At 31.5% G+C, this 23,448-nt stretch overlaps 1 long non-coding RNA gene across 1 annotated transcript; it reads left to right on the forward strand.

The window, feature by feature from the left end:
* The first annotated feature begins 725 nt into the window (after nt 1–725).
* Nucleotides 726–19,934, forward strand: LOC116559971. Its single transcript, XR_004272710.1, has 3 exons — nt 726–807; nt 17,749–17,758; nt 19,924–19,934. It is a non-coding gene; the product is annotated as an uncharacterized LOC116559971 (long non-coding RNA).
* The last annotated feature ends 3,514 nt before the right edge of the window (nt 19,935–23,448 follow it).

The raw sequence follows: 23,448 nt of genomic DNA on the forward strand, positions 1-23,448 counted from the left end.
TACATATATTTATCATCTTGCTCTGACATGCATTATATTTTGAATCTAGAAACAGTGTTAGTAAAACAATAAACAATTTATTTCAAAAAGACACTTTGCAAAAATTAAAGCTATATAGGGAAATGAAAAGATAGGTGCAACGAAGATATGAGTATTACATTAGCTGGAAGAAACAAAGGCATACTGCAGTTTGTGGTTTCACAAGAGAAACAGTTTAAAATGATTATGAAAGAATGCTAAAACAGAGTGGAAGTGAAGGTCATTGCAGTTAAGAAAAAAACAATACATTCTGATGTTTGCTTTATGCAGTATTTAAAATCATTTAGGGGTAGATTTTTATTGTCACGTTAAATAACAACATGTCTCAGAATTTTCTTCTTTGCATAGTTCCGGGTTAGCGTGGGAGACAAGCCACAAGAGAGATTTTCTGTAACAACTGCAAGGCAAGTGAAATGGTTTGGCTGTGTCCACACTCAAATCTCATTTTGAATTGTAGCTCCCATAATTCCCATGTGTCGTGGGAGGAACCTGACCCAGCGGGAGGCAATTGAATCATGGGGGAGTTCCTTCCCATGCTGTTCTCATGATAGCAAATCTCACAAAGTCTGATGGTTTCGTATGGGGGAGATCCCCTGCACATGCTGTCTCTTGCCTGCTGTCATGTAAAACATGCCTTTGCTTCTCCTTTGCCTTCTGCCATGATTGTGAGGCCTCCCCAGCCTGTGGAATTGTGAATCCATTAAATCTCTTTCCTTTATAAATTACCCAGTCTCAGTATGTCTTTTTTAGCCACATGAAAACAGACTAGTACAGCAAGTGAAGCAATAGCTGTCTTCTGTTTGTGCAGGAAGGCTTGTGTAACACATGAGGGGTTGTTACAACTGACACACATAGGTTGTCATAATCTAACTCGGGGCTCACTTGTTCGTATGGGTTAACACGGCCCACAAACCAACCATCTTCTCTAGAACTCTATCATACAATTTATTGACTCCTGGTCTGGCTTCATGAAGAAGGGCTCTGTTCTGCTGGAGGATACCCCAGTTGGAAGTTGGAGGCTTGGAGGCAGTGACAGACTGACTAAGGTCTCAACCTTTCTTGTGGATTTCATACTGCAGACTGATATTTTCACTTGCCTTAAACATGAATGCCCATATTTTCTTACGAATTGCATGTCTTACACAGAAACAATCACCTCATGAAATTATGTATTAAGTCCTACAATCGTCTATTTACATTGCATATTTAAGAAGACTACATATGATCTGTGCCACTTTTACATAATTTTATTTCCTATATAACTTTTCTATGAAACTTTTTGTAATTAAAAATAAATCTTCCTTGACACCACAGTAATTCTAATGTTGTCTGCTTTGTTATTTTAGGTTTTACCTTTAAGATATATCTTTAGAACCTGTATATATTTGCTCATATTCTCTTCCTAAAATCGTATCTCCTTGACTTTTTGATCTCTCATTTCATGACTTCTTGTTTAGTACTAAATTTTTGTATATGTTAAAAATTCAAACAGGGTAAAAGAGGACATTAAAAAAGTAGCCAGTGCAGTTTACTAGTTTTATTTTTCAAGCCAGTAAAATTGGAAAAAAATATATTTGGCTGTAGATAACTCAGGAAGGCACAACAAATTATTTGCAGCCAAACAAGGTGACTGGTTGTTCTATTTGGTAAAATGCTTAAACATAAGTTTTACTATCCCATCCTAGGCTCGTTTCCTCCTGCAGATAAATAATTAACATTACTTTAGATAATTTGTTTCAGACATCACAGTAATGATATATTCCTTCCACTCTAATTAATAGCACAGATAGAACCACAGAAAACATTTTATATAATCCAAAGGATAGTATTTATGAGATGTTTCAACCATTCAATCACTTGCAAAGAGCCAGCTAAATACAATTAGAGACAAGTTATTTCTTAGAAACAAATAGGATAATTAGAATTTGACTTGATATAAGTAACAAAAGGAGTCATTAGAAAAGTTGAATTCATGTCTCCAAAGGAAGGAAATTGCAGTGTGAGAACAGTACTGTGACTATCATAATAAAAGTTTTAAACTAGCAGAGTTATTAACATGTTTAGGTGGAGTGTTATACAACTTACATATGTATCTCTTCTAATATGGGTAAAGCATAATCTTGAACTCTGAAAATTCACATAAATAAAATGAAATGAAATATAATTTCAATGCTCAGTAAATTTGTATCCAGGAATAGGGTGATAAAGAGCCTCAGGAATTCTAAGTATTCTTACTACACTTTTAATTCATTTTCAACCTTATCTTGAAATTGTTCCTTTTTGGGTCATTTTCATATATTTTTATCTTTTACAAAACTAAGAAGTTCACCCTTTTTGGTACTCATCAGGTTTAGATTGGTCCCAAGTCATATGGTAATACACACATTGTGATTTATACCCAAGCTATCTTTTAGTATTTAGGCATTTAGAAAGTTTGTTTGAAATTTTATAAATTTGCCTGTTTACATCACTGAAAATCCTAACTTAAAGGATAATAATGTTTTTTCATTATTTGCTATTAGATTGATCTACCCAATAAACAACAAACAGATATCAATATGCAGGGTGTGAAAATTTCATCATTTTCAGGAATGGCACAAAAATATCTCATTCACATTTTGAATATAAATCAATGTTTAGAAACCATTATTTTCAGAATCAGGTTTTTAAAAAATTTTTATTAGTTTTTCATATGCAGTTGTGATGACATTAGATAACTATCATTATATAGTCATGAAGTTTTTGATTCAAAAATGTATTTTTAAAATACTTTTAATGTATTTATTATTTAAACTTAGATTATAACCCATGATTTACAAATATATATATTTTTTCACCTTATGAGAGGATTCTTAAATAAAAGTAAAATCAATGAGTTATAACTCTTTGTTGCTTGAGAAAATAGACACACAGTGAGAGTTAATGTCTATATCCAGGAAAAAAGTCAGGAAATACATTACCAAATTTTATTTTATTGGGGAAACAATGTTAGCTTTTTGAAACTTCAATCAGAACTGTGTGTGTGTGTGTGTGTGTGTGTGTGTGTGTGTGTGTGTGTGTGGGCGCGCGTTTGTGTGTGTGCATTGTATTTAAAGATTTCCTCTAGTTCAGAATTATTTCATTAAGAGTTTTTGCTTGTTTGTGTGTGTGTGTGTGTTTTTTTAACTTTTGAGTTCAGGGGTACCTGTGCAGATTTGTTACACTGGTAACTTGTGTCATGTGAGTGTGTTGTACAGATTATTTCATCATCCAGGTATTAAGCCCACTACCCATTAATTATTGTTCCTGATCTTCTTCTTTCCATCCTCCCCGACACCGCCTCCCTCCCCGCCCAGAGAGGCCCCAGTGTCTGTTGTTCCCCTCTATGTATCTATGTGTTCTCAATCATTTACCCTCCAACTTATAAGTGAGAACATGTGGTGTTCAGTTTTCTGTTCCTGTGTTAGTTTGCTAAGGATAATGGCCTCCAGCACCATCAAGGTCCCTGCAAAGGACGTGATCTCCTTTACTTTTTTGGCTACATAGTATTCCATGTTGTAAATGTACCCTACTTTCTTTATCTAGTCTATCATTGATGGGTACTTAGGTTGATTCCAGTTATTGCTATTGTGAATAGTGCTGCAATGAACATAACACTTACAAAATGTTCTTTTATAGAAAAACGTGCATTTCTTCGGGCATCTACCCAGTAATGGGATTGCTAGGTTGAATGGTATTTGTTTTTAGATCTGTGAGTGATTGCCTCGCTGTCTTCCACAGTAGTTGAACTAGTTTACACTTGCAGCAAAAGTGCATAAGCATCCCTTTTTCTCCAAAACCTTGTCAGAATCTGTTATTTTTTGACTTTTTAAGAATAGCCATTATGACCGATGTAAGATGGTAACTGAATGTAATTTTGATTTGTATTTCTCTAATGGTCAATGAAGTTCAGCTTCCTTTTCAAATGCTTGATGGCTGCATGCATGTCTTCTTATGAAAAGTGTCTGTTCATTTCTTTTGCCCATGTTTTAACGGTGTTTTTTAAAATTTGTTTAAATTCCTTATAGATGCTGGATATCAGACCTTTGTCAGTTGCATAGTTTGCAAAGTTTTTCTCCCATTCTTTAGTTCTCTGTTTCATTTGTTGACGGTTTATTTTGCTATGCAGAAGCTCTTAAGTTTAGTTAGATCCCATTTGTCAATTTTTGCTTTTGTTGCAATTTCTTTTGGCATTTTCATAATGAAATGTTTGTCTGTGTCTATGTCCTGAATGATATTGCCTAGGCTGTCTTCCAGAAGTTTTGTAGTGTTGAGTTTTATGTTTACGTTTTTAATACATCTTAATTTTTGTATATGGTGTAAGGAACAGGTCCAGTTTCAACTTTCTGCACATGGTTAGCTAATTATCCCAGCTCCATTTGTTGAATACAAAATCCTCTCCCCATTGTTTTTGTCAGGCTTTTTGAATATTTGATAGTTGTAGATGTGCTGGGACATGCAGCAATTAAATTTTTAACCAAATTGGTCAGACTTCAGTTTCTAATTTAATGGTCAGGAGTAATGTGAAATAAAAAAATCCTATTTTATTTAAATCAATTTGACTTTGCCTATACTTAGGTTTATTAGCTGTCCTTCAGTACATGGACAATATCTTATCCTTAGCAGATCTACAGTGCCTATCAAGAGTGTTTACTTGCAACGTAATACAAGCAATGCATTAATTTGCTAATAACCAATTATACTATGGACAGTAATATTAAAATATAAGTACTTTATACCAAGATACATTTACATATACCTGAGTTTTTAAATTTTAATTAACTTCATACATTAATATTTTAATTCTCTTTGGAACTTCTCATATTGAATTCTCAGGAATAATTAAATACCAGAAATTTGTTATAAAACTCTTTTCACAGCTTAGAATATTTTTATTTTTCTAAGTTGATATTGTTTTAGTATTTTCTTTAAGAATTGAGAGTATATTGAATTATTGACAATATTTAAGCTTAACTTTCCATTACATCAAACCCTTCTTTAGGGACCAAAATTGCATTTTCCTTTAGCCTAAAATTATTTTTATCTTAATTTGAGGAAAACTGTAACTCTTTAATATCACCACCCAAGTCAAAACCAGATAAATAAAGCAATAACTAAAATATTAGAAAAAATGTTTTCTAATGATATGAAGTTTATAAACAAAGTCACATAAGGTAAAAACAATTATTTAGGTGAAGTTTTAGTCATTTTGTGTAAACCTATATATGTGGTAACATTTATTATGCTTTCAATGTTAATCTCATCCAAGAAAGGGAGAGTATATTGACCTCTAAAACCCAATTTATTTCTAATTAGTAAATTAAGTTTATCAACTAGCAAATATTGCCTAATAACATGAAACAGAATAGACATTAATATTATTTATATTTTACTAACATTTAAAATATTCTACATTAGCTGTTTGTTAAAATCTGAATACCTTGGTTAAAAAAAGATTCTATATTTTATTTATAGAAAATCATAACCTGAATTTCATTTTACGAAAGTTTATGGGCAAATAATGTTGACTTTTTCACAGGTAAAATGTAGGAATTATGAAATGTAAACTAGAAAATAAAGTGTAGATTTATGTGGTTTAGCTGAATCAATGAGTCTAAAATACAGAATTATGAGAAAATTATTAAATATTATACTCTATTCATAGACACTCCTTCAAATAATTAATAGTTTTGAGAGATGATCATATTACACTAAAGGTTTTTTATTTGTTTACTTTTTACTATTGCTTATTAAAAGGATGAGTGAGAAACTAGTGTGTATTAAGCATACTATGGCAGAAAACTAGAAACATCAGCCTTGACTGTAACTTTGTTCATAACTAACTGAAAATGAAAAAGAGATGTTTGGGGTGACATGATTCACTTCATATATTTTTATATCCATTACAGTAACATTTTTATTTTAATATTTCAATTGAAAGATAAAATTGGAGGTATTTATTGTATACAATATGATATGTTTAAAACATATATTAAAATATATATAAAGTGTATGGTGGCTGAATCTAGCTAGTTAACATGTATATTACCTTACATTGCCATTAATTCTGTGGTGATTAACATCTAAAATATATAAGGAACTCAAACAACTCAATATCAAGAAAACAAACAACCTGATTAAAATGAAAGCAAAAGATTTAAATATATATTTCTCAAAAGGAAACATATAAATGGCAAACAAGGCTATGGAAAAAAATACTCATCATCATGGAAATTCATATTAAAGGCACATGAGCTATCACTTCATATATATTAGAATGGCTTTTATAAAAAAGCAAAAAAAAAAAAAAAAAGTGTTGGTTAAGGTATAGAGAAAAAGAAACCCTAGCATACTGCTTGTAGAAATGTAAGTTAGTCACAGCCATTGTGAAAAACAGTATAACGTTTTCTCATAAATTTAAATTTGAACTATCATATGGTCCAGCAGTCTCACTACTGAGTATTTATATATCCAAGGTTGCAAAACCAGTGTATTGAGGAGATATTCACACTCCCATGTTTATTGCAGCACTATTTACAGTAGCCAAGATCTGGAGTCAATCTCTGTCCATGAAGAGGTTAATGGATGAAGAAAATGTGACATATATACACAATGGAATACTACTCAAACACAGAAAACAAGGAAATTCTGTCATTTGTGACAAGTGTGAACTTGGAAGATATTACGCTAAGTCAAAAAAGCCAGTCACAGGAAGACAAACATCATATAACCCCTCTCATATGTGGAATCTAAAAGAGTTTAACTTATATAAGTAGAAAGTAGAAGGGTAATTACCAGAGGTTGCAGTGGTTGGAAATGAGATTTGAAAGATGCTCATCAACAGATACAAAACTACAGCTAGAAAGGAGGAATAAAAGTTCAAGAGATCTATGGTACAACATGAGGACTTTAGTTAACAATATATTGTATTCTTGAAAAATGCTGAGAGTGGATATAAAATGTTCACAAATAAAATTGTGAGATGATGTTGGAAATTAATGTAAGTATTTCTTTTTGTCTCAAGATAATTATATGAACAAGGGTGATGGTAGCTTTCGTGGTTGAAATGCAGATGAAGGCCATTGCCTTCTTTCAATGTTCTTCAAGAGCTTTTGTAGGGAAAGGACCAACATATCATAGAAAAAAAATGTTAAATGTGGTGTCAAAAACAGCCATCATAAACTTAATATATATACTGATTTGGAACTGTTATTTCTATCTCTAAGGATTAGTTACTTCATTATAACAATATATGGTATGTAGTTGGGTTATTAGGAAGGCTGAATTAAATAATATAAGTGAGTTAAGTTATATTAATAACTGAAACATGTTATTTTAGTAATATAATTACCTAATTTAATATTTTAATAGGCGTAAAGCAATGAAATATTAATCTATGCTTGAACATTTTAAGAAAATACTTTTATTATATTTAAAACACTAATGAAACTTATTTAATCTATATGTTCTTGTATTCTGAAAATATCACTGCAAGATGAATTCAGATGGTTTACATGTAAAAAACTGCAACCTTCTCTAGTTGAAAACATTTCCTATAAATGTTCATCTCTTTAATTGATGTTCATTCATGCAAGAAAATATATAACACCAATCAAATTGCAGATGTAGTAATGAAAACGCAAAACTGAGCTGCAAGTTTCGAACACCGCTTTAATTTGACAGAAGTTACCTGACTAGAAAGAAAATAGACAGAATTACTTACAACTGCAGAATTTCCCGCAGTGCTAAAATTGACATTGAAGTAGCTTACCCTTTGACAACCCCCCTTTGGCACAGTGCCACCATGTCACTGTAAATAACCCTGCTGGGATCCATTGCCAGGCTCCTCAGGGAAATTGCTGTCTATAATATCACAAAAAAGTAATGAGAGCAAAAGATTTTCTGCAAGAGCATGAGGCTTTTCAAAGCATTAAACTAACAAAGCTTAAACTAAGTCAGCTGAGAAGTACATTGTGGGAAACTGCACATCAGCAAAACTTCGTGGCAGAAAATGGACATGTAGAAGTGCAATCACTGTCTTACTTATTCACCACTTTTGGGAACACTAATGTGAAAGTGACTAATATGGTATAACAGTTCCCAGAACCAATTAAATAATCATAGCATGCCATTAATAGATACATTCCTTGGGGGGAATATTTCATGCTCAGGGAAATTAAACCATTTTATTATGATAAAGTTTCCCTAGTCAAAAATCCTTTAAATTTAGATTCTCACACTGTTAACTAAGCAGGTATGAATTTATTTTTCTAGAGTCTACGGGTGATTTCTGGAGGGAAATAACTTAGGTCTTCATGTGGAGTGGAATTAGAGCATGGTTCTTTTTGTTTGTTATCTTCTACTCTGAATTCACTGAAAATATTTTGAGCATTGATCCTACTTCCTAGATGAATATAATGGAGCTCAAAAAGCTTAAGTAATTTGCAAATTGTGGCATGGCTGATAAGAAGCAGTGTTGTTTCTGTAGTGGAAGTTTGGAATTGAAATATCTTTTGACCATGCAGCTTTCTTTATAGGGCATAATTATGACCACATCTAAAAAATCAAATTATAAAATAATATAGGCTACATTTTACCAGATTAAGAACAGCTAACAAGGATATATTTGAATGACTTTGATATGCTTCATGAGTTTAATTTTTATGGCTACATTGTGAATTATAGGCATTTTGAATTTATTTTAATACTATTTTTTAAATGTGAATTTGACAAACATATTTAAAACAGTTGTGTTATCACCACATAAATGACGAATATGTGAGGTCATGCATATATCTATTACCTAGATTCAATCATCCTGCAATGTATGTATACTTTCACATATTATATATAATAAACTAATACAATTTTATCTGTCAATTAAAACAATAAATCATAATTCAGACAAATATTCACTGATACTGGACAGATGTTTATGCATATCAATTACTCGTTATATTAAAAGGCAAATAGCTGTCTAGCTTAAAAATAGTCATAGTATTTTTATAGCCATCTCTGAAATTAACCCTAGATCAAATTTTCATGCCTTTCTTAAACACTCAGAATACTTCAAAGCCCTATGAGGTAAACTGTGTTATTGTGGAGAGACTTCATACCACCACTTATGCACTAATTTATACTCAAGTACCATTCATATATCTTCTTCCCACAAAGTATCTTCCTCTTCTCCCTTGATCCCTTTTTTCCAGGCTTTTCCTGGACTCTCATGGGAAGAATATATAATAATATTCAAGAGGGCTTAGGAGGGCAAGAGACTAGTGCTGGCCCTAAATCCATCACTTACTCTGGTTAAGTAGTTTAAGCTGAATTTACCTGATAATAAAACCTACCCCATAAGGTTAAAATGGATATTAAATAAGTAGCCTTTAACCTGTTTAGCACAACATCCAACTAGCTATACCTATTGTGATAATGGTGACAAAAAGTGTCTTAGGGAAACAGAGAGAAAACCCTTGGTCCATTTCACATGATCTCCATCATTCTTTCCCCAAAGAGTATGTAACACACAAGACAAATAAAAATGAGTTTAAGACATTTAAGAATTTTAGGCTTATCCTCTGATAATATTACCAATCATACGTTCTTCTGCAAATGTTACAGACAGCTTTATAAAGCAAGAACTCAAAATCCTGGCTTGAGTCTTGTCTTCCTCCTAGCTCACCCTCTTGAGGTTATCTTCATATTTCTTTTCCAGGAGGATTGCTGAGAATATACTAGCCTTCTTAATTATGTTTAATTTGATTTATTCTGCCATGGTGTTTTGTTAGTGCATTAACCAAGAGCAAATTTCAGGGACTTTTTATATCCATATTCACTGGTTAGGAGATGTCATCATGAGAGGTGGTTTTCTAGACAAATATGGTACCTGCATTTTATTATTAATCAATTCTGATCCTATGAATTCATGCATCATATTCTTCAAGATCTGTGGGTAAAGATTACAATGCCTTTATAATAAAGTAATGTCTTTTCTAATTGACATAAAATCTTAAATAAGATTTCTTATATATCTTTAAATTACATAAGACCTGCAGTGTTGTCCCATTTTTAATTCATAACGTTGATAATTTGTGCTTTCTTTTCTATCACTGATCATCTAACTAAACTCTAAACAAATTTATTAATCTTAAAATAGCAATTTTGTTTCTATTTTTCTTTAGGGCTTTTCTATTTTTGTTTCATTGACTTTCACTATGCATTCTTTTTTTCATTTAGATGTAATTCTAATTTTTCTAGCTAATTAAGGTAAAAGTTCAGATCATTAAGCTTGTACTTTTTTAGTATAAATAATTACAACAAGTTCTTTTGTAATGTTTAGGTTTCAACTGGTTGTCTTATTACCATTCAGTTTGACATAGCTTCCAATTTCCTTTGAAATTCTTCATTGATCCATGCTCTATTTAAAAATGGGTTCTTACATATTCAAATATTTGAGAATATTCCAGATATTTGGCAGATTTTTTGTTGTTTTTGTTAATTGATTTGAAGCCAAAAAAATTACACTAACTTTAATGCTTTAAAATTAGCTGAGACATATTTGATGGTCCAGCATAGAGGATAAACTGGTTAAAATTTTTAGAATTTGAAAACAACTTATTATGCAATTGTTGTGTGTAAAGTAAGTTTATAAATGCGAAGTAGGTTAGGTTTGTTGTAGTACTGTTCAAGTTTTTAATATTATTTCTTATTTTCTGTTGAAAATATTACCAACAGATGAGGGTTTAATTTGCCAACTAACTATAATTATCAATTTGCCCGTTTCTCTTTAGCTTTTGTTTTGCTCATACTTACTTTATGTATTATGTTGTCCTTTCTTGATATACGATCCTTTATCATTAGGAAATGTTACTCTTTTTCTCTGGGCATAAAATGTGTCATGAAGTTTATTTTCTCTAATATCAGTATAGACCTTTTCATTGTTTTCATGACTAGTGCTTTGGTGATAAATTGTTTTTCATTCTTTTATATTTAATAAAACTATATCTTCTTATTTAATGTATACCTCTTGAAATAGCATATTATTTGGTTCTGCTTTCTTACACTTTTTTTGTTTTATATTTAAAGAGATTTACTCAGAGCTAAATATGGGGACCAGTGACCAATGACACAGCCCCAGGGGGTCCTGAGATCTTGTGCTGAAAGTGATCGGGCTACAGCTTGTTTATTATTATTATTATTATTATTACTATTATACTGTAAGCTCTGAGATACATGTGCAGAATGTGTTGGGTTGTTACACAGGTATACACGTGCCATGGTGATATGATGTATCCATCAAATCATCATTTACATTAGGTATTTCTCCTAATGCTATCCCTCCAAACATTCCATGTTCATGGATAGGAAGAATCAACATGAAAATGGTCATACTGCCTAAACTAATTCATAAAATAAATGCTGTATGTTATCTCCACCAATCTACCATTACTTTCTCACAGAATTAGAAAAACTTCTTTAGATTAGTTCCAAGTCTTAGCTATTGTGAACAGTGCTGCAATGAACAAACATGTGCCTGTATCTTTCTAGTAGAATGATTTATAAACCTTTGGGTATATATCCAGTAACAGGATTGCTGAGTCAAATGGTATTTCTAGTTCTAGATCCTTGAGGAATTGCCACACTATCTTCCACAATGGTTGAACTAATTTATACTACCATTAACACTGTAAAAACATTTCTATTTCTCTACATCCTCTCCAGTATCTGTTGTCTCCTGATTTTTTAATGATTGCCATTCTAACTGGCATGAGGGGATATCTCAATGTGATTTTGATTTGTATTTCTCTAATGACCAGTGATGATGAGCTATTTTTCCTGTGTTTATTGGCTGCATAAATGTCTTCTTTTGAAAACTGTCTGTTCATATCCTTTGCCCGCTTTTTGATGGGGTTGTTTTTTTCTTGTAAATTTGTTTAAGTTCTTTGTAGATTCTAGGTATTAGCTCTTTGTCATATGTATAGATTGCAAATTTTTTTTCCTATTCTGTTGCTTGTCCACTCACTCCAATGATAGTTTCTCTTGCTCTGCAGAAGCTTTTATGTTTAATTAGGTCCCATTTGTCTATTTTGGCTTTTGTTACCATTGCTTTTGGTATTTTAGTTATGAAGTCATTGCCCATGCCTATGTCCTGAATGGTATTGCCTAGGTTTTCTCCTAGAGTTTTTATGGTGTTAGGTCTCATGTTTAAATCTTTAAGCCATCTAGAGTTAAATACATTGCCCATCAATGATAGACTGGATAAAGAAAATGTGGCACACATACACCATGGAATATTATGCAGCCATAAAAAAGGATGAGTTCATGTCCTTTGCAGGGACATGAATAAGCTGGAAACCGTCATTCTCAGCAAACTGACACAAGAACAGAAAACCAGACACCACATGTTCTCACTCATAAGTGGGTGCTGAATAAGCAGAACACACAGATACAGGGAAGGAAACATCGCACACAGGAGCCTGAGGCAGTAAGGGACTAGGAGAGGAATAGCAGTGGGGGGATTGGGGAGGGATAGAATTAAGAGAAATACCTAAAGTAGATGACCGGGTGATGGATGCAGCAAACCACCACCATGGCACATGTATACCTTTGTAACAAACCTGAAAGATCTGCACACATACCCCAGAACTTAAAATATAATAAATAAATTTAGAAAAAGAACAAGAAGAAAAAGAAGAAACTACTTTAAATTTCATATGGAACCAAAAAGGAATCTGTTTAGCCAAGACAATCCTAAGCAAAAAGAACAAAGCTGGAGGCATCATGCTACCTGACTTCAAACTATACTACAAGGCTACAATAACCAAAACAGCATGGTAATGGTACCAAAAGAGACATATAGGCCAATGGAACAGAACAGAGGACTCAGAAATAATACCACACATCTACAACCATTTGATATCTGACAAACCTGACAAAAACAAGCAATGGGAAAGGATTCCCTATTTAATAAACAGTGTTGGGAAAACTGGCTAGCCATATGTAGAAAACTGAAACTGGACCCCTTCATTACACCTTATAAAAAATTAACTCAAGACAAATTAAAGGCTTAAACATAAAGCCTAAAGCCTTAAAAACCCTAGAAGAAAACTTACGCAATACCATTCAGGACATAGGTATGGGTAAAGAATTCATGATGAAAACACCAAAAACAATGGCAACAAAAGCCAAAATAGACAAATGGGACCTAATTAAATTAAATAGCCTTTGCACAGCAAAAGATACTATCATCAGAATGAAGAGGCAACCTACAGAATAGAAGATATTTTTTGTAATCTATCTATCTGACAAAGGGCTAATATCCAGAATCTACAAAGAATGGGAACACATTTAAAAGAAAAAACAACCCCATAAAAAATGTGGGCCAAGGATATGAACAGACACTTCTCAAAATATGGCCAATGAACATATGAAAAAACATTCATCATCACTAGTCATTAGAGAAATGCAAATCAAAACCACAATGAGATACCATCTTAGGCCATTTAGAATATCTATCATTAAAAAGTCAGGAAACAATGGAAGCTGGAGAGGATGTGGAGAAACAGAAATGCTTTTACAGTGTTAATGGGAGTGTAAATTAGTTCAATCATCGTGGAAGACCATGTGGAGATTTCTCAAGGATCTAGAACTAGAAATACCATTTGACCCAGCAATCCCATTACTGGGTATATACCCAAAGGATTATAAATCATTCTGCTATAAGACACATGCACAAATATGCTTATTGCAGCACTGTTCACAATAGCAAAGACTTGAAACCAACACAAATGCCCATCAATGATAGACTTGATAAAGAAAATGTGCCACATATATACCATTGAATACCATGCAGCCATTAAAAATGATGAGTTCATGTCCTCTGCAGTTACATGGATGAAGCTAGATGCCATCACTCTCTGCAAACTAATGCAAGAACAGAAAACCAAACACCGCATATTCTCGCTCATAAGGAGTTGAACAATGTAATGTCTTTTAAGAATGAATATTAAAAAACAACCAAACAACTCATATGTTTTCAAACTGTGATTTTTCTATTTGTTTGTAGGCTGCTCAAGAAAGAATATCCATATTCTCGTATACATTTGAAATGATTTTGTTATATTAGAAATTATTCTAAGTGACTAAGAAGAAAAAGCAATATAAATATATTTTTAATTTCCATAGACTCTTAATTATTGAGATGAATTTTGCAGTTCTAATAGTCAACAGAAAACTTTTAAAAGAAAAATAATTGGAATAATCTTCCTTTATTTCAGTGCCCAGCAATGATCTTGGTTTCTTGCATGAGAGAGCAAACAAGATAGTCAAAAATTTCTAGTCTCATAGAATTTATATTCTAGTAGGTGAAAGAAAAAATAAAATATGTTTTAGTAAAAATGTACAGGATATTAGATGATTTAAGGAGGAAAATTAAGCAGAGAAGTAAAACAGGGAGTGCTTGGAATATTTTTAGTAATATGATTAAGGAAGGCACCAATTTGAGAAAACATTTGAGCAAAATTGTGAAAAAGTTAAATTGGTGAGTCATGGCTTTCAGAAAGAACACCGCACTCATAGGAAATGAGTATCGGGAAGCAAATCTGGGAAATTTGAAAAGCAGCGTGAGGGTAGAGAGGAAATGAGACATGGGGTATGTCAGATTGTGGAGAGGAACTTATGGGTTATTGTAATAATCTTGGATTTTACTTTTAGTGAGATGAAAAGTGGAGAACACTGATTAAAGAATATATTCAGCAACTTGGTTTCTTTGTTGATAATAGATTGAGGTGGGCCAGTATGAAAGTAGAAAAATATGACATCATCTAAATAAGATGATGGTATTTTGAAACATGGGGATGATGGAGATGTAGAGAAAAAAATAGACTGTAGGTAGTTTTACATTAACAAGATTCCCTCAGAGATTGATTGATTATTGAATGCTTAAGAAAAATTATTCATGGGTCTAAATTTATTAGATTGAACAACTTCAAAGAGGGAATTATCTTAGTAAAATAGTGGCTAATACAGGTGAAGATTTTGACAGTTGTGGTTATATTAAATATAGGATATACATTAAATATTTAATTGGATATGTTAAATAGGTTTTTGGACATATGAATCTGAAATACAGGGGAGAGTTCTGGCCTCAAAATAAACTATTGGAAATTAAATCTAATTTGCATGAGAAACGTAGATGGGAAATTAAGGGATTATAGATAGTAAAAAGTTGACGCAAACAATAAATCATTGTTCTTGTTGAAGAAATACATGGTTCTTCTATCAATGTATTTCTTGATATATTATTTTGGGGGCAAATGGAGATACTAGTATAACAAACAGAATATGGCTGTTATTAAATAGCATGAAATTTGCTGAGTAAAATGGAAAAATTTATTTGGAGTTATTATTTTATATTAAAAAGTTAAAGAAGCATAATTAACCTATAAAATTTACTTTAAAATTACAGAAAATCATTTTGTAATCATTTCCTATCACATCTTTAGGCATAAAAACTTGTTAACATCTATTTAACCATAATTATCTTCAGAAAGGGTTTTACGTTAATGGAACAGAGATTTGCAAGTGAGAAAACTGAGAAACAATTTGGATTTCCTAGAGCTACTCAATTGGTCTGCTCCATAACTGGAAGGGTAATGGCAGAAATGTAAGATAATTTTACTTAATATCCTGATTTTACAGAAAAACCTGAGAGACAAATTAGTCAGTGATTTACCCACATCTCTTCCTGACCATATTTTAAATGTCTAAACACCTGCCTTTATAAAGTCAGCTTTCCAACATGAAATGCTTGGAAAGTCTCACTAAGAAAAGTCTAAGATACAGTTTGTTTCAAAAAAAAAGCAAGATTGGGTTCATCTAATACAATGCTTTCCAGAAATTTGTCTCATATTTTCTTTTATTCTCTCAGTTAGCCCTTTTTAAAAAGCTTAGCCAGATGATGAGGTGAATGTTAAATGATTAACATACATATTAAGATTAAATGAGGACACACAATTTGAGTTCTTGTCTTTAGTGTGAGGTATATTTTTATTTTGACAATTTTGTCAAGAATACTTACAAATAAAATTTTTTAAATGTTATTTTAGGCATTGGGACAAATTACCTTGAACTATAATATGTGATCCATCCAAGAAACATGCTTTATTCTCTCCCAAAATGTTTGGACAATCTCTAATTTTTATCTTTTGTTTTCTTGTTTTTTTTTTTTTTTTTTCAATATCATACCTGACAAACCTGATATGTTTGTATTTGCATGGTATTGTATCTAGAAAAATAATTCAATCCAGACTTTGAGATCTGGTGCAGTTGATTTGTATAATTATCTTCTTCATCACCGAATTGCCATTACATAGTAACCAAAGCATGCACAACTTTTGGTTTCATGTAAAGCAAAACACAGTAATTAACTTTTAGAATGTATTCTCCACTTAAGTTTCATGAATTTACTATAATGCCACCATAATTGTGAAAAACAGAAGAGCTTGAAAGTAATTTAAAAGGGCTTTACATTTAAATTTAGATAAAATTATTTAAGACAAATCATGAGAAAGACAACTGAATTCTTCTAATTTGTGACTATATGAATATAAGCATAGGCAGAGATTTGAGAGAGGATTTGCTGTTTACACTTTTTCTTTAGCATTGTTAACACATTTCCTAAAGACCCTATTCCAGTAAATGACTTTGTGAAAAGTTCTAGGGAGCACTGGACATTCTTTGCTCTCAGATATTCTGGCAAGTTAACAGAACATTAGCTTAAGTGAGTTTCTTCTACATAAAGGGGTGTGTGTGTGTGTGTGTGTGTGTGTGTGTGTGTATTTGAATACACATATATGTACACATATATAAAACCAAATTGAACTTTTTCTTTTTAGCTGTAAATTGAATGATATTAAAACAAGAAAACTAACTTTCTAAACCATGAATTGCCATGGAATGGAAAAAATATATACATTATTATAAAACTTTATCTTGGGGAAAAATGAAGACAATTTAGCTGTCTTCAAAAGATGATTTTCAAGAGGTTTCTAATTAATCATAGCTAACGTCTTATTAATGAGTTTCTATTTCAGTTCAAGGAGAGGTAGTAAAACCTATTAAACCACCGGAATAATTACAGTTGAAAGTACAAATTGGAGTATTGTGCAAAATTTTACTGTTACTATTGTAATTGTGATAATGACAAGATGTCAGTTAGTCAAGACTATAAAAACAATATTTAAACAATATAATGACTTCAGTTTTCCACTCAAGCTCTAGTAAAATATTAATAATGTATTATATATCTATGTTATAAAAACTTATTTTAAGAGAAGTATAATGCAATTAATCATAGACATTGAGAAACTTGTTTTCTAAAGTAAAACAGAATTACAATTTATAAATTTTACCTATGAACAAAAAGGTCTAGTAGTTAACTGAGCACAAATTTTGGACTTAGCCTTTTGCTAGAATAGAGAGATTAAAATAGAAGTAATAGACAACTATGACACTTTTATCAATATATAAGTGTTTTGCAAGATACAAGAATTTCTAGTATTATAATAAATGGCATTTCTACTTGCTCAAGTATAATAGATATTATAAGAAAATTACTATAAAACGTAAGTTTGTATTGAAAAAGAAATGCATCTAAGTGTGTCATTTATTTCAAGGAGCATTTTGTTCAAGATACATCTATGTAATTTAGCAGCTGTCAATTGTAATTTAAATTGTAAAATGATATAAACAATTCCTACTCAAAGAGCTAGGAAACTGTATAATCTTTGCATGTTAGACAAATCATAGTGTATATCAGAAAGAAAAAAATAGCAAATCATCAAGAATAAAAAGAAAAAGAATACCCTAAATGCTACTGATGCTCTAATTAATATAAGGAAGCAACCTTTCCCTTTTGGATAGGATATTCAACTTTACATGCATACTGTCATAGAATACAATTCATTTCTCTTCTGAATTTGCTGTCACCTTATTTCAGTAATTATGTAATTTCATAAGTGTGTACCTTTTGTGTAGTTAGGGAGCCTTCCCAGGGCACTCTGGCTAAGTGTGTTCTCCGGGCAGACCCTTATACTCTTCCTTTATAGGAGAACCCTTGCAGTTTCTATTACTATTATTCTGATTATCTTCACACTGTGACTACTCAGTTATTATCCTCCAAAGTAACCATCTGTGATATTTTCCTAAAGTATCTGAACAAAATAATCCCAGTGCCTTTTAACTAATGCAGCCAAATATATAAAATTTAAACTACACAATCTCCTGCATCTAATTATGATTATGATTCACTGTATGTATAATAATCCTAAGAGTAAAAACTATATTCTCACAGACAATTACTGATCTCTAATATACAACAAAGGAATATATACTAATATTGATTTCAATTTTAATAAATTATAAACTCAGGTTTGGCAGAGAAACTAATAAATCAATCTCTAATATCTGTGAGGCTTTTTAGAATTTTATATATAAGGGTACAAAGAGAGATATCAAGGAAACAAGTAAGTATGAATTTTGTCTTTCACAATTACCATGATATTTATAAATATTTAACCATAGTGATATAATTTAAACAGAAACACCCTCGCAGACATGGAGTTAAACATTCCTCATAGAGGAACACATTTTTTTTTTTTTTAGTTCAAATAATTCACTTCTCTGCCTCAAGGAATAAAAATGAATCTGTCTAAGTTTTTGAATAAATATTACATTGCATGACGGTATATGTATGTGTTGCATGGGAAAATTTTACTAAACGTTATGAATCAGAATTTAAAAATGAAAATTATATGCAGAGTTAATCACTTTTTACTTTGCAGACAGTATTACGATATTTGAGATAATTTTACACTTACTTAATTTTACTTGGTACTGAGCTTTTTTTAGACAAAGATTTCAATACTATAGACATTATCCTCCTAAATTAGTGAAAATTTAATTACATTACTGTTTCTTTCACATGACCATTGCTTTTGTAAACTATTAAACATGATATTTACACAGTTAAAATTGGTTTTATGTATGTCAGTTATGTTTGGAGTATTTTTCCTGCATTAATTTTTTTCTTCAAATGTTTTGGCATATCTGAATTGAAATGTCTTACATAAAACATCAAAATTAAATGACATTATTTCATTCAACCATTATTAAAATATTGGTAAGAAACATATCCTTTGTATCTAGTAACACTGGATCTCGAAATACTTCATTTTAAAAGTTCGTTGAAGGATGGATGTCTTTGCACAATTTAGATTTAAATAAATTATATCATATTGTCAGAGAAACCAATAAATTAATCTTTCACATTAGCAAGGCAATTTAGAATTTCATAAATTGAGGTACAAGGAGAAGTACCAATAAACATCTTGTCTTCTCCAAAGAAAAGATCAATAAAATGAAAAGTAGTTATTCTAAAAAGATAAACAAAATAGATAAACCCTTATGTAGACTAAGAAAAAAAAAGACACATACAAATAATTAAAATTAGAAACAAAAAAGGAAACATGAACAACTGAGACCTCAGAAAAACAAAGAATCATGATAAGAGATTAAGAGATTATGTGGAACAACTGTATGCTAACAAACTTGAAAACCTAGAAGAAATGAATGAATTCCTGAATGCATACAACCTACCAACATTGAACCAGGAAGAAACAGAAAACCTGAACCCCAACAAAGAGAAAATTTAAGACTGATTTTAAAATCTCAAAGAAAAACCCAGTACCTGGTGGATTCACTAATTAATTCTACAAAAAATTTAAAGAACCAATACCAATTCTACCTCAAATTTACCAAAATAATTGAAAAGGAAAGGATACTTCCAAACTCATTTGAAAAGACCAGCATTACTCTGATACCAAAACCAGACAAGGACTCAACTACCAAAGAATACTACAGGCCAATGTCCCTGATGAGCATAGATACAAAAATTCTCAACAAAATACTAGCAAGACAAATTCAACAGCATATAAAAAAGATTACTCAAAGTGATCAAGTGGGATTCATCCCAGAGATGCAAGGATATTTCAATATGTGCAAATCAATAAATAAACATAATATATCCCTTAACAGAACCAAGAACAAAAACCATATATCTATTTCAATAGATGCCATAAAAATGCATTTGATAAAATTCAACATACTTTATCATAAAATTCCTCATCAGAAAGGAAAGACAAGGAACATACATCAAAATAATAGAGGTCATATATGATGAACCCATGGTTAATATCATTTTAAATGGGGAGAAATTGAAGGCCTTTCCTTTAAATAGTGGAAGGAGACAAGGAAGCTCACTTTTCACCACTTTTATTCAACATAATCCTAGAGCAACTAGGCAAGAAAAGGAAATAAGGGGTATCTAAATTGAAAAGGAAGAAGCCAAATTAGCCTGGTTTGCAGATGAAATGATCTTCTAGAAAAACCTAAAAATTCCAGCCAAAAAAAAAAAAAAAAAAAAAAAAAACCTGTGAAAACTGATAAATTCAGTAGTGTTGTAGGATACAAAACAAACACACACACAAAACAGTAGCATTTGTACACACCAATAGTGAACAATTTGAAAAAGAAATCAATATGGTAATCACATTAAAAATACCTACAGAAATATATGTACGAATCAATCTAACTAAAGAAGTGAAAGATCTATACAAGAAAAACTATAACATTCAGATGAAATAGAATTTCTTCAAAAAAAAAAAGGAAAATTACAGGCCAACATTCCTGATGAACACAGATACAAAAATTCCGATGGAATTTACTATTTACCATAGCAGCTTTGCTAATTTACATTTCTACCAAGAATGTACAAGGATTCCCCTTTTTCCTTCTCCTCATCAGTATCTGTTATTGCCTGTCTTTTTGATACAAGCCATTTTAACTGGAGTGAGATGGTATTTTCTTGTGGTATCGATTTACATTTCTTTAATGATTAGTGATGTTGAGCTCTTTTTCATCAGAGAAAAATGAAAAGATACTACATGCTCATGAATTAGAAGAATTATTGTTAAAATGGCAACACTATCAAAATCAATTTATAAATTCAGTGCAATCTTATCAAAATATCAATGACATTCTTCACAGAAGGAGAAAAAAATCCCCAAATTTATATGGAACCATAAGAAACTCCAAATACCTAAAGCAATTCTGAGCAAAAGAACAAACCTAGAGGCAACACACTATTGGACTTTACAATTTACTATAAAGCTGTAATAAACAAAGCATCATGGTATTGGACTAAAAACAGGCACACAGACAAATGGGACAGAGTAGAGAACCCAGGTATATGTCCACACATTTGCAACCTACTCATTTTTAACAAAAGCACCAAGAACATGCAAGTATTTTTAGTAAATACTACTGGTGTATACAGACTTTTGTATAACTTTATGCAAAAAGACTAAAACTAGATCCCTATATCTCACCAACCAAAATATTCAAATAAAACATTGTTTAAAAATTGACATGCAGAATCTGAAAGTATGTAACTATTGGAGGAAAACCCTGGGGGAAAACTCAAGGACATTGCTCAGGAAAAAGTTTTTTTTTGTGTGTGTGTAAGACCTGAAAACCCCAGACAACCAAAGCAAAAGTAGACAGCTGTTATTACATTAATCTATAAAGCTTTTGCACTGCAAAGGAAACAATTAGAGAAGTGAATTAACAGCACATAGAGTAAGAGAATATATAAGCAAACTATCTACCTGACAAGGAACTCATAACCAGAATCTATAAGGAGCTCAGAAAACTCAGTTTTTAAAAAGGAAGTAATCTGATTTTAAAAATGGGCAAAAGATCTGAGCAGACATTTCTCAAAAGAAGACATAACAAATGGCCAAAATGTATATGGAAAATGTTCAACATCATTAATTATCAAGGAAATGCAAATTAAAACCACAATAAAATATCATCTCACCCCAGTTAAAATAGCCTATATCAAAAAGGTAGGCAATAAAAAATACCGGTGAGGAGGTGGCAAAGGGGAATCCTTGTACACTGTTCCTAGGAATGTAAATTAAGATAGCTACTATGGAAAACAGTATAAGTTTCCTTTTAAAAATCTAAAAATAGAGCTACCATGTGATCCAGAAATCCCACTGATGTTTATACATCCCAAAGAAAGGTAATCAATTGACAGATGTGGTAGCTCACTCCTGTAATCCCAACATTTAGGGAGGTAGAGGGGAGAGGATTGCTTGAGGTCAATAGTTGTACACCATGCTGGTCAACATAGTAAGAGCCTGTCTTTTAAAAAAAATTAAATTAGGTGGTACTTGTTTGTAGTCCTAGCTACTTTGGAGGCTGAGGTGGGAGGATTATTTTATCCCAGGAGTTTGAAATTACAGTAAGCTATGATCACACCACTGCACTCCATCCTGGGTGACAAAATAAGATCCTGTCTCTCTATAAAAGCAAAACAAAACTATAGCAACAAAAACAACAGCAGAAAGAAAGGAAATCAGTATATCAAAGAAATATCTGCACTTCCCTGTTTATTGAAGCATTATTCACAATAGCCATGGTATAGAATCACCCTAAGTACCTATCAGCAGATGAATGAATAAAGAAAATGAAATACACAATGGAATATTATTCAGCCACAAAACAGAATAAAATTCTGTCACTTACAGCAACATGGATGGAACTAGATGCCGTTATGATAAGTGAAGTAAGCCAAGCACAGCAAGACAAGTATCACATGTTCTTACTCATAAATGGGAACAAAAAAAAGTGAATCTCATGAAGATAGAGAATAGACTGATGGATGCTGCTCATATAAAGAGTTATGAAATACATTGCTGTGGCAATGCGGTAATAAATATCAAATGAAATACTGAATTATTCCATATTAACAATTAATTTATCATTTGTATATATCTACATCTTGAGAATTTAACAGAGTAGGAAATCCAGAACAAGACAAGGAATGATAAAAACACCATTTTCTTGTGATCAAAAATCAGTGCTTCATCCAATTTTAAACAATTATATTTTATAATATTGAAAATGTTTGTGTGCATTAAAAAGAGATACATTATATGTAAAGTGATCATTCTATAAAAACATTTTCAAAAATTATACTTGATAAAATATTCCTAAATGTCCCAGACATATTTATTTTTGGATAAGGAAAATACAAATAACTTTTCCACAATATTTATATGTTTGACTACCATAGTATGGAAAACTCTAGGATGGCTTCTAATATACTTTGCCTTCTCCTGATGATTTATAATTTCTGGGATTTCTCCCTTTATAATTCCTGGATTATAACTATGATGGATCTTATTCTTGTGATTATGTTAGGTCGCTAAATTGATTTTAACAGATTATTCTTGTGGGGCACAACCAAAGGCTTAGGTGCTTTAA

This window comes from Sapajus apella, unplaced genomic scaffold (assembly GCF_009761245.1).
Source record: "Sapajus apella isolate SASKATOON/1434 unplaced genomic scaffold, GSC_monkey_1.0 scaffold25, whole genome shotgun sequence".
Lineage (NCBI taxonomy): Eukaryota > Metazoa > Chordata > Mammalia > Primates > Cebidae > Sapajus > Sapajus apella.